General features: G+C 36.3%; 1 long non-coding RNA gene across 1 annotated transcript; it reads left to right on the top strand.

Moving 5' to 3' along the window:
* Nucleotides 1–10231: 10231 nt before the first annotated feature.
* Nucleotides 10232–11258, top strand: LOC137823870 (uncharacterized). The gene is made up of 2 exons (XR_011083174.2): nt 10232–10407; nt 10837–11258. It is a non-coding gene; the product is annotated as an uncharacterized LOC137823870 (long non-coding RNA).
* Nucleotides 11259–11614: the final 356 nt, after the last annotated feature.

Genomic DNA, 11614 nt, shown 5'->3' with positions numbered 1-11614 from the left:
CACAAATGACTGCTCACAAGGTGCAGCATTTTGTGTGGAAGATCATTCTATGTTGTTTTGTGTTTCCTAGACACTTGGTGTCCGACAATAGAACCCAATTTGCAAGTTAATAGTTGTGCAAGCTATGCTTGGAGTTCGGGATAAAGCAGATATTTGCCTCGATAGAACACCCTCAGACGAATGGCCAGGTTGAGTCGGCCAATAAAGTCATGCTGAAAGGGTTGAAGAGGAGACTAGAGAAGGCAAAAGGTGGTAGAATATATGGCCTTAAATGAGAGGGGGGGTGAAGTGTTTAAGAGAGGTTTTTGAAAACTTTTCGAGGATTAACAAAATTCTTTGTGTGAATCCAGAACAAGAATCAAGTTAGCCAAGAATATAAGCAATTAAACAGCAAAGCAACAGAAAAACAATCGGTTGTTTCTTCAAAACAATCGGTTGTTTATACCAGTAAAGCTTAAAAACAAAATTAAATGAGTTCAAAGTAAGAAAGAGATACACTAACAATTTATACTGGTTCACTCTTAAGCCAAGAGCTACATCCAGTCCCAGAAAGTCACTAAGTAATCAACTAAGCAATCGATCCAGATTACAACACACAAACCACCAAAGTAGTGACCTTGAACCCTTCAAGAAACACACTCCCTTTGGCAAAACACACCAAGAGTATTGATCTTGACCACTTCAAGAACACACAACACTCCTTGGCAACACAACACCAGAAATACATTAGGTTGAGAAGGGATTACACTTGTTCACAGTACAAACTGAAATCAATACAATTGCAATCCTATTCCACTCTCTTTGAAAACCCAAAGCTTGATGTGAATATTCAAAACTTAGAATCAACTTTGTCACAACTGAAAAACTCAATTTTGTTTCTCTTGCTTGTTTGAAAACATAAACAAACCATTTATATTTTCCAAAGATTGGTCAAAGCAATTAATGAAGGAGCGTATTCAGTTGAAAAACATTTAAAGCACATTCAACAACCAAAACTGAATTCTGTTAGGATTTTCAAAGAAACAATCGGTTGAAACCACGAAACAACTGATTGTTTGGCTTGACAGTTAAGTCAACCAAACTAAAATAGTTTTCAACATTTTCAAAACTTCTAAGAGTAAAACAACCGGTTGATTCGACGAAACAACAGGTTGTTTTTCACTTAGTTGGAAAAACACTTGATTTCAAAAAGGTTTTAAATCACATCAGTTTTAGATTCAACAAAGGAGTGGATCACATTCTATTCTACCTAGATCCCTCCCAAACACAGCAACAACACCAGCCTTTCATCAAACACTTTGGATTTGGATTCTTCAAAGCACTTGATCACTCTTGATCAACAAAAGGAACTTGGTCAGAAGAAGTTCCCCGAATTTTGTGGGCTTATCATACCACTCCTCTGAAAACAACTAAGGAAACACCCTTCAGTTTGGTATATGGGTCAGATGCCATTATACTAGTAGAGATCCAAGAAAGCTCTTCTCGGTTTCAGAACTTTGTTATTGAAGAGTCTAATGAAGCAAGGAAGATGAACCTGGATATGCTAGATGAAATGCGTGAACAAGCCAAAAATTAACTCTGAGGCTTTGAAGAAAAGGGTGGAGCTGAGGCAAAAGACCAAGACGAAGCCTCGACAGTTCAAGGTAGTCGACTTGGTGATGTCAAAGGCTCACCCCTACCAGTTAGAGAACAAGTTATCTCCGGAATGGACATGCCCATTTTGTGTAGTCGAGGTGCTCGGGAATGGAGTGTACAAGCTAGAAACCCTAGAGGGAGGAGCTATACCTCGAACGTGGAATAGGGCGAGCCTCAAGTTTTATTTCAGCTAAGATATTTTGTTTTAATGCTTTCTTTCTAAATAATGTGATGTTTAAGGTGATTCTCTTTTTCCCTTCAGAGGGTTTTTTAACGAGGTCATCTAATGAAAAATTTGTTCTTGAAAGATGATGCATTAGTTTTGTTTATCTGTTTATAGTTAGCACAAGATAAGACGATCTGTCTCGGTAAGATTATCCGAGTAGGCGCCCTGTGTGTAAGTTGATTATCCATTGACAGATAAGATGACCTGTCTCGGTAGGATTATCTGAGAAGGAGCCCTGTGAGTAAGTTGATTATCCATTGACAGATAAAACGACCTGTATCGGTAAGATTATCCGAGTAAGCACCATGTGTGTAAGTTGATTATCCATTGACCAATAAGATGACCTGGCTCGATAAGATTATCCAAGCAGGCATCCTGTGTGTAAGTTGATTATCCATTGATAGATAAGACGACCTGTCTCAATAAGATTATCCGAGCAGGCGCCCTATGTGTAAGTTGATTAACTATTGACAGATAAGACGATCTGTCTCAGTAAGATTATCTTAGCAGACGCCCTGTGTGTAAGTTAATTAACTATTGACAGATAAGATGACCTGTCTCGGTAATATCATCTGAGTAGGCGCTCTGTGTGTAAATTGGTTATCTATTGGCAAGTAAGACGACTTAGCTCGGTGTCAGTATGACCACCCGAGTTCAAGCGCTCTGCAATTTAGTTTGCTATGACTAAGTTGTTTGGCTCAAAGCAAGGTAAGACGACCTAACTTGGTGTGCGATCGATCACCCGAGCTAGGCGCTCTACAAATGAGTATTGTGACTAAGTTGTCTAAGTGTATGGTAAGTCGGAGAGAACGATCACCCGAGTTCAGGCACTTTATTGAATGATTAAGTAATGTGCGGTGAAATTGTCCGCTTATGTTTATGATAAATTGGGTTAACTCGGTGCATAAATGAGCATCTGAGTTAGATGCCCTAAGAGATAAATCAATCATTCTTAGCACAGGATGAGATGACCAAACTCAGAAAGGTGCAACTATCTAAGTATTTGAAGCAATGCTTGGTGAGGTCAATGTATATGACCCCTGCCCAAGTATGTGAAATACACCTACGTACGTCGAGAATGAGCATCGGTTCGTTGCGGCTATAGGGTATAGTTCATCAAAAGGTTAGTTCTTTTTGAACCCCGTGATTTCCCATGCTTAGTTTGTGTATTAATTCCTTGTTATCCTAGTTACTTTACACTCGAGATGTACAAATGAGTTAGCTAAAGTAACAAGTTATCAATGTTTACGGTAGTTGTTATGCTTAAGCGTGTGTACATTAGTGGAAGTTGTTGTACTTAAGCTAGTCGAAGTCTATTATGGCTGCATTCGCAAAGTTTCCAAAGCATTTATACATTACTAGGTAATTAAAGGATAACAGGTAATTAAGTTGATAAATGTAAAATGTTGCATTGTTCAAAATGTTAAGAGATTTACTAGCTATCCATCCCTTAGTTCACCATCGACCACGACTTTACCCAGACCGAGTTGGGAATAGTCAAGGTCAAGGTAAAGTCCTGACGGTTGTCTGATGGCCTCTTCAAACCTTACAAGGTAGGCCTGGGCGGTGTCTTGCTTGCATGCTTCAGTTTCTTTGGCAAGTTCTTCGTCTTTTGGAGCCAACTCTCCTTTGAGTTTCTCAACTTTAGTCAAGAGCCTGCCTATTTCTGCCGCAACCTCTTGGGGCTTGGTTTGCAGCCTCCTTGATCTTCTCGACCAAATGTCACTCAACTTCTTGTTGTGAATCTTTGGTATGTTGGAGCTCACTTTGCACATTTTCCATCTCTTTGTGGAGCTCGGAGATCTCCTGGGCCATTAAGTCCTCTGCCACCATTCGCTCTTTCATCTTGGTAGCAACCAAGCAACTTGTGGCAAAAGCTTTGCTAAATTGTCTTATGGCCTCCCAAGGCTTTCATCATGGGCCATAAGTCTTTCCTTCTCATCGATAGGTAGCAAGACTTCTGCAAGGAATTGGGAGCTTCAAGGCTGGGGTCCCATAGATTTTTTCCTTTAGAGCTCTCTGCTTCCCCCTCTTGGACAACCATCATATCTCAGGGCAGAGTTTGGCCTTTAGAGGGAGGAACATGGTGATAAGGGGCACGCCCATTCGAGTGAGAGTGCTTGGTAGGGGTAGCGATTGCCTTCCTCTTTCTTCTGAAGACCAGCCCCGAGGTGGTCTCCTCGTCGTCAGCCGGAGTATTGTTGTTAGAATTATAGGGCTAAAACAAGAGGGGGTGAATTGTTTACGAAAGAATTTTGCAAGTATTGAAGTTAGAGAAAAAGACTATGAAGAATTAATCAATGGAAAATCTGTCCAGCCAAATATAAAACTGTTTTTAAGCTTGATGCAGAAAATCAACCGGTTGTTTTTACGAAACAGTTGGTTGTTTTTATCAGTACTTTATAAAAAAAAGTTAAAGCAGTTTAAAGAGTGTAAGGATAGAGAGATTCACAAAGAATGTTTATACTGGTTCATTTTTCACCAAGAGCTACATCCAATCCCCAGAAACCACTGGGTATTCCACTATGTAACCAACAATAGATTACAAAATACACACACACACACCAAAGAAGTGGTCTTGAACCCCTTTAGAACACTCACTTCCTTTTGCTACAATACAACACAGATCAGAACACCCTCTGACTCTGTGCAACACCATTTATTTACAGAAATACAAATCAAAGAGAGAAAGGAATAGAATACACCTGATACAATCACAAATTGGATTGAAAGAATACACAACAACCTTATTGCACTCTTAGCAAAAAAATCCAAAGCCTTAAGCAATCTTGGAAAACTTGATTTTGAAAGTATTAATTTGAATCCATAACAACTAGGAGCGTATAACCACTTATTTATACTCCAATCAGTTGTTAAAAACATTTAATGCAAAAGCCAAATCAGTTTTAAAACAAACAAAATAGATTGAATTAGTTAAACTGAATTCTGTTAAGGCTTTTAAAAAACCAGTCGGTTGATTTTTCGAAACAACCGACTGAATTGGTTTGACAGCAAAGTCAACCAAAGTCAACCAGTTTGAAAACCCTTCAAGCAAGCTGAGAGAAAAAAAAACCGATTAAAATGAGAAATCATCAGGTTGTTTTTCTGCTTCTCTTTGAAGACACATCTTTTTCAAAAGGATTAAAATCAAATAACCTTGGAACAATTCTATGAGTGGATTACAAATTCAAACTACCCAAAACACACCCAGAAACCCATCATCAAAGTCTTCAAGCAATCCACATAGATTTGGAGACATCAAAGCCAATGTTCTACAATTGTTAATGGTTGTAGCGTTTTTAAGCTTTCGTGTTAAGGAACCCTTGGGCACGTTGGCAACAACCCTCATCCTCTTGGGCATCTCCTCTAAAACTTTATTGTTGAATTTGGACAACATCTTTCCTTCAAAGAAAACAAGTGAATTATTAGTACAAAAAGCAAAGGTTCGTCTCGCTAAGGGCTGGGAATGGGGAGTATTGGTGTAAGCCTTTAGAACTTTTGATGGCATTCCTATGAGCTCTTCTTTGTGTTTTGGTGATGAACTTGTGGAAGCTTGTGGAGGAGATGAAGCAAGGCCTTCCTAGGAAGTATGGGTGCCTTGAAGGTGCATGAGAGTGGGGAATTGGGGAGGTTCGGCCAACCCCTTTGAAGGTGATGAAGTGAAGATTAAAACCTAGATGCTAGGCAAAGAGTAGTGTATGGCACAAATTTGGCAGCATAACAATACTCTATTCAATCTTGCAAATACATGAGCCAAGCACCTCAATTTATAGTGTTTAGAGGGCTGGAATTTGAAGAGCCAAATACAAATGAAATGTAATCTAAATGACATGCAAATGAAGGAGCACATGGAGGCACATGGAGCACATGGCACATGGGTGCACATGGCCTCCTAACTTGCACATGGACGTCCTAGATTAGTGGAGAGCTTCTAGAAACTGTAGCTAATCTAGGTTAACTCCTCCTTAATCCTAATTTGTAGAATTTAAACAAAGGTTCATAAGGCTATGTTATTTACACCACAAATAAGACTAAGCTACACTTTGTTGGGCCTTCTTGGACGTCACCCTTCTTGGATGTCAACTCTCTTAGACGCTCCTTGTGTGGCCTAGACGCTTCTTGTGGGTGCCCTCTATGCAAGGTTGGTCCTAGACACTCTCTTGGTTGCCTTTCATGCAAGGTTGGTCCTAGACACTCTTTTGGGTGTTGGGGCCTCTTCCATCAACTTTAGGAGAGAACTTTTTGCTTAGGAGGAAGGTAGTGTCAAAGATAACCTTTAGGCTTGTAAGAAACTTGCAGAACTCCTAATCTAAGGGGGGGCAGGTCTTCTAGGCACCGAGCACCTTGGAATCGTGGCTCTTTGGTCTAGTATAAAGGGAACCTGTCTAGATTCCTTTTGTTACATCAAAATTTTAGAAATTTACCCTTAAAGTTTTTATATGAAGACTGGAAGAGGGTGAGCAAAGTTCTTCCAGATACACCATTAAAAGACACCCACAATTGGTGGCCCAAGCGTTTGGCCTAAAAAAAGTAGAGAAAAACTTTCAAAGTTGGTGAAATGCTGAGTTGGGAAGAAAGAATGGAGAAGGCACGGATGAATGCCCAACTATTTGGGTGTAGCTGGGCAGGAGCCATATTCAACTTGGTCAACAACTATTTTTTGAAAATGGTTAGAGGGAGGCGTAAAAAGACCTTTTTGAAAATGGTTGCATAAAAGAAACAAAATGGACCCTCTGGGTTCGAGGAGTCATCACAACATACTGGCTCGTCCTCCCTTTTCAATCTATCATCATCTTTACCAAAATGACAATCGCTCTTTCTTAGGGCTATGATGCGTTCATGCGAGGTATAATGAGAGGTTTCTTCTAAAAGATTTGAGGGTGCCTAGGAATATAAAGTTTTGTAATCCATTGCAGATTATCTCTAGAACACAAAAACACAAACACAAAACAGATACAAGCATCGTTCAGACTAAGCAGTATGAGCAGGTTAAGAATAAAATAAGGGAGCTTTCTAAGTTCATACAATGCAATCATCGGCAGAAAATAATTACTCCAGACAAGAATCCCAACTCATGTAAGGTTATTACTAACATGAATGCTTGATTATGAGCTCAGGCAGTATAATCAACAAGTTGAATGTTCGATGATGGAGAATGGTTAAGAGGAAGTACCTGTTATAATGAACGGGTGGGAGAAAGAAGTTTTCTTTGTTGTAGAAGATCTTGATGGCGCAAGAGGAAGAGGAAAGCTATGGGAAGAAGTTTTGAGAGTGCGAGGATTTTTCTGAAGAGTGAAAGTTCGCGCGAGGAAAAAGTCAGAAGGAAAGGGTTTTAGAGATTTTGGGGAGATGTTACAATGGAGTAGGAGTGAGAATTTTGAAGGGGAATGTCAAGCGGCAATGCTTTCCCCTTTGATGGAGGTGCCACGTCTACGCTTGGGATTGAGTGTGGTGAGACGTCACCTTAGAAATGCTTCGTGCGCCGTGCCATACCTACCCACTCAAAAACCGTCATGTCAGCTGCCAAAGCACTCGTAAGCCTCTTCGCATAGCCAAGCTCAACTCGAGCTTGAGGGGCTTGTATATTGGATAAAGTGCTTGTGTACTCGGGACCTTGGTTCAGGAGTGTGGGTAGGTCAGCTCGGTTGTTGGACTCAAAGAGTGGGTCATGAGTTTGGCCCAGTTATATTGGTAAGCTTGATGGAGAATAATTAAAATAATAAGTTTTGTCATATATTAATATGAGGTTGTTAGTAGAATATATTGTTGAACCTAAAATACAAGTGTATGTGTTGATATATATGGTGGTTAGTTAAGTAAATGTATGCATAAAATTGTTGGTTGAAAAGATAAAGTTGTTAAATAAGTGGAAAGCACCGTGAATAATGGTGCATACGTAAACAAAATATTTTCCTGTTGTTAGCACCTAAAGATAAGTGGTGTCTGTTAGCAGGTGTTTTTTGTTGTTGTTATTTTATGCTTTCAGTAGAGATAAGATTCTTGTGAGAGAAAGTTGTTACAAGAGTAGTTATAAAAAAGGCTAGAGTCCCCTAGTAAAGATACGTTGTTTCTGAATACTAGACTGAATACTTATCTTGTTTTGTATGCTCTCACTGACTTGATCGTCGAAGTGTGATCAACAGGTAGAGCCTCATCTGTTCCAACAGAGCCATGTTCCAGTGCAATAAGAAGACGCATAACAGATTCTAGAAGATACAAATTAGAAGTGAAGCTTTTCACCAGAGTCAACCGACGAGAAAATCAACCGACGAGAACAGTAATATTAGATGAGTTCTTTTTATTATAATTAATATAATGATTGTACTTGTGTAGGCTTAAGGGTTTAGATAGTACCTGTGACTGGACGTACAATTGGTGATGAGTCGTGATCTCCTGATTGCTTCAAGTTTCCTTCCTCAAATACTGATGCTCGATCGATCGGGGGTTACCTACAAAAGGTACTTTGATGCTCAAGTAAGTACTCTAGTTTAAGATTATGTTCTGGTAAAATGAGAAAAACGTACTTTATTCCTCTACAGAGGATTCTATTTATAGACTTGGTTTATAGGCTTTGGCAACAATGACCTGATCCATTGGATGAAATTTGATCTAACGCTGTCGAGCGTACTTTCTCTCCTCATCGGTTTTCTATAAATAGGGTTTACACCTTTAGTATTGGGATTGTTTACCTAGTGTGATCCGAGTTTACTAGTTGTGTTGCTCTTTCCAATCTTAAAGGTTAGTTATGTTTTCCTCTTCTGAAAATATAGTAAATGTTGAGTCGTCTGAGCTTACCCTCACCGCATCTGATAGTGTGGGAAGCGCAAGTAACTCATACCACTTGACCCACTCTAGTTTGGACGGACCGAGCTACAAGTGAGTCGATCAACGTGTTTTGGACATCCCTACTTGTTTCAGGGATCCAAATGACTTAGAATTTTTTTTGTCTAACCGTACTCGCCCGCATTGTTGACTGACATCTACGGTTACTCTGACTGAGTATGTCACGATTGTTTAGGGTTTCTCCACTAACCAATACACTGTTAGTGTTTGATTGATTTATTAAAACAATGATTAATTGATTTTTTATTTTGAAATATTCATTTTATGATTTAGGAATATTCTTGTGATAATAAATAGTTTGTAGGAAAAAATGTAAATAAGGCATGAATGTTGTAAAAAAGGACCATTTTAGTTTTTATTACTTATTTAGACTACATAATATCCTAAATATTATTTATTTAGAATAGATATGTTATTTATATAATAAATTGTACAATAATTTTTTTTATTAAGAGAGTAAAGAGTGAAGTTTGAGATATAATAAATAACATTGGTTTAGAATCAATATTTAATACAACTTGAAATATGTTGCTAAGTAAAACTTTTGAGTATCACTTTGCACTTTGTTTTAAGGAATGTCTCATTTTTAATGTTCTTCTTATTTTATAAGTTATTATAAATTATTACATTTACTATTAAGTCTTTATTTTATATTAATTTAAATATTTGATAATTATAAATTATTTATCAACTCTTATATAAAACAAGAATGAATAACATTTTTTATTTAGTAGTTTTTTACAACTAGGATTTTTTTTATTTTATTTTTAAAAGTACGTTTTTTAATGATTGGATTTTTTTATAGAAATATATAATGAAGTTTACCAAACAAAGATAACCAAATTAATATGAAACAAAACTTTAAATATCACAATATTATTTATTAGCATTTCTTTTAAAATATATTATTATTGTGAAAAGGATAAATTATCTTATTAAAGAATCATAAAATAAGTGTAAACATTTTCAAAGCATACATATACCTCATAATATTATTGTGGTTTCTATTAATAATATTATTATTGTGAGATAAAAAAAAATGTTCATATTAAAGAGTCATAAAATAAGTATGAAAATTCCCAAATCTCATAAAAAATAAAGTATAAAAAGTAAGCCAATAAAGTAGACGAACTCGGTGTATCTTGGACTTGTCTGGTTTCAACTACTGAAGAATAAATATAATATACTTATGCAAAGAAACACGTAATTAAAAATCATTAACTTAAATTAATTTTTATTTTGACTGGTTGATTTAGCTGTGCGATTCTCGTGTAATATAAAATTATTTCATAAATATTAAAAACAAAATTATAAGATGTGATTGATTGTTTAATTTTGTTTCTAAAAAAAATTATATATATATTGATTTTAATATACAAAATATTACAATATTAAATTATTCTTTGTCCCATAATTGTGTAGTGTATAATTTGATTTTAACTTATAAATTAGGTTTAATTTATTTTTACCTTCTTATTTTCTACTTATATGTGTTTAAGGAGAATTTTTATCTGAATAGGCCTGTTTGTTTTGTTATGTGTGTGTTTCAGAAAAAGTGTGTTGAGAGAGATGTGATAAGATTGGTGGGCATTCAGTGCTACAGAGGGATCAGGCATGTGGATAACTTGCCCTGCCGTGGACAGAGGACTCATACGAATGCACGCACCAGTTGGAGCCGGAAAACTTTCTCTGGATCAAGATAGGTACTGCTTGAGAACAGATGAGTTTGAGATGATGAAATAAGTTTAGAAACTTAGCTGGTTTAAGTGAAATCAATGTTGAGATTTACATGTTCAATATGCCTTTGGCGGGTTTATCTTTTCTTTGCAAGAGCTTTAATGGTCTTATTCTACATTTTGATGTGTTTCTTGTCTTGGTTCATTGGCTAGGTAATGTGCTTTTTCTATTTGAAAATTTCTAATCATTTATGCTGGTATTGGTTTGAAATCACCCTATGTGTATTGGTTTTCAGTGAAGTCAGAGCTTCTATAAAATGTGTAGTGTATAATTTGATTTTAACTTATAAAATATGTTTAATTTATTTTTACCTTCTTATTTTCTACTTGTATGTGTTTAAAGAGATTTTTTTTTATCTAAATAGGCTTGTTTGTTTTGTTATGTGTGTGTTTCAGAAAAAGTGTGTTGAGGGAGATGTGGTAAGGTTGGTGGGCATTCAATGCTACAGAGGGATCAGGCATGTGGATATCTTGCCCTGCCGTGGAAATAGATGAGTTTGAGATGATGAAATAAGTTTAGAGACTTATCTGGTTTAAGTCAAATCAATTTTGAGATTTACATGTCTCTTAATAATTAGTGAGTACCTGCCAATTAATACTATTATTTCAGCACTTTTCTCTAGCATGTTTGTGGCTATTGGCACAGTATCTCTTTTTCTTCCTCATCTGCAGCTGCAGCTATCAATTATTTTTCCAATTTTCCCTTCCAAAAATACTTTGATGGAAGGGAGTAATAGGATTTGACCTCTAAAATACCCATTTTAATGAATCAATTTTGAAAAATGGGAAATATTTGAGTGATATTTTAATTTGGTTTATTTCCATCTTTTATTCTTGCCTCTTTTTTTTTTATCTTATTAGGACTTAGGATTTGACCTCTAAAATACCCATTTTAATGAATCAATTTTGAAAAATGGGAAATATTTGAGTGATATTTTAATTTTGTTTATTTCCATCTTTTATTCTTGCCTTTTTTTTATCTTATTAGGACTTAGGATTTTACTGATAATTTATTGTAATATTTATTTTCGGGTAATTTTATATAAAATTGTTAGTAAAATTATATAAAATGGAAAGGACAGTCTAATTTACAACGAGAAAGATGTTATAAGTTATAAAAACAAGAAAAATATAAATAGGAAAAAAGAGTAAAGAATAAGATATCATTAAGGAT

The sequence above is a fragment of the Phaseolus vulgaris genome, chromosome 11, assembly GCF_051622355.1.
Source record: "Phaseolus vulgaris cultivar YP4 chromosome 11, ASM5162235v1, whole genome shotgun sequence".
Classification (NCBI taxonomy): domain Eukaryota; kingdom Viridiplantae; phylum Streptophyta; class Magnoliopsida; order Fabales; family Fabaceae; genus Phaseolus; species Phaseolus vulgaris.
Note: the sequence above shows the minus strand (reverse complement) of the source record. Positions and strands in the feature narration are given on the sequence as shown.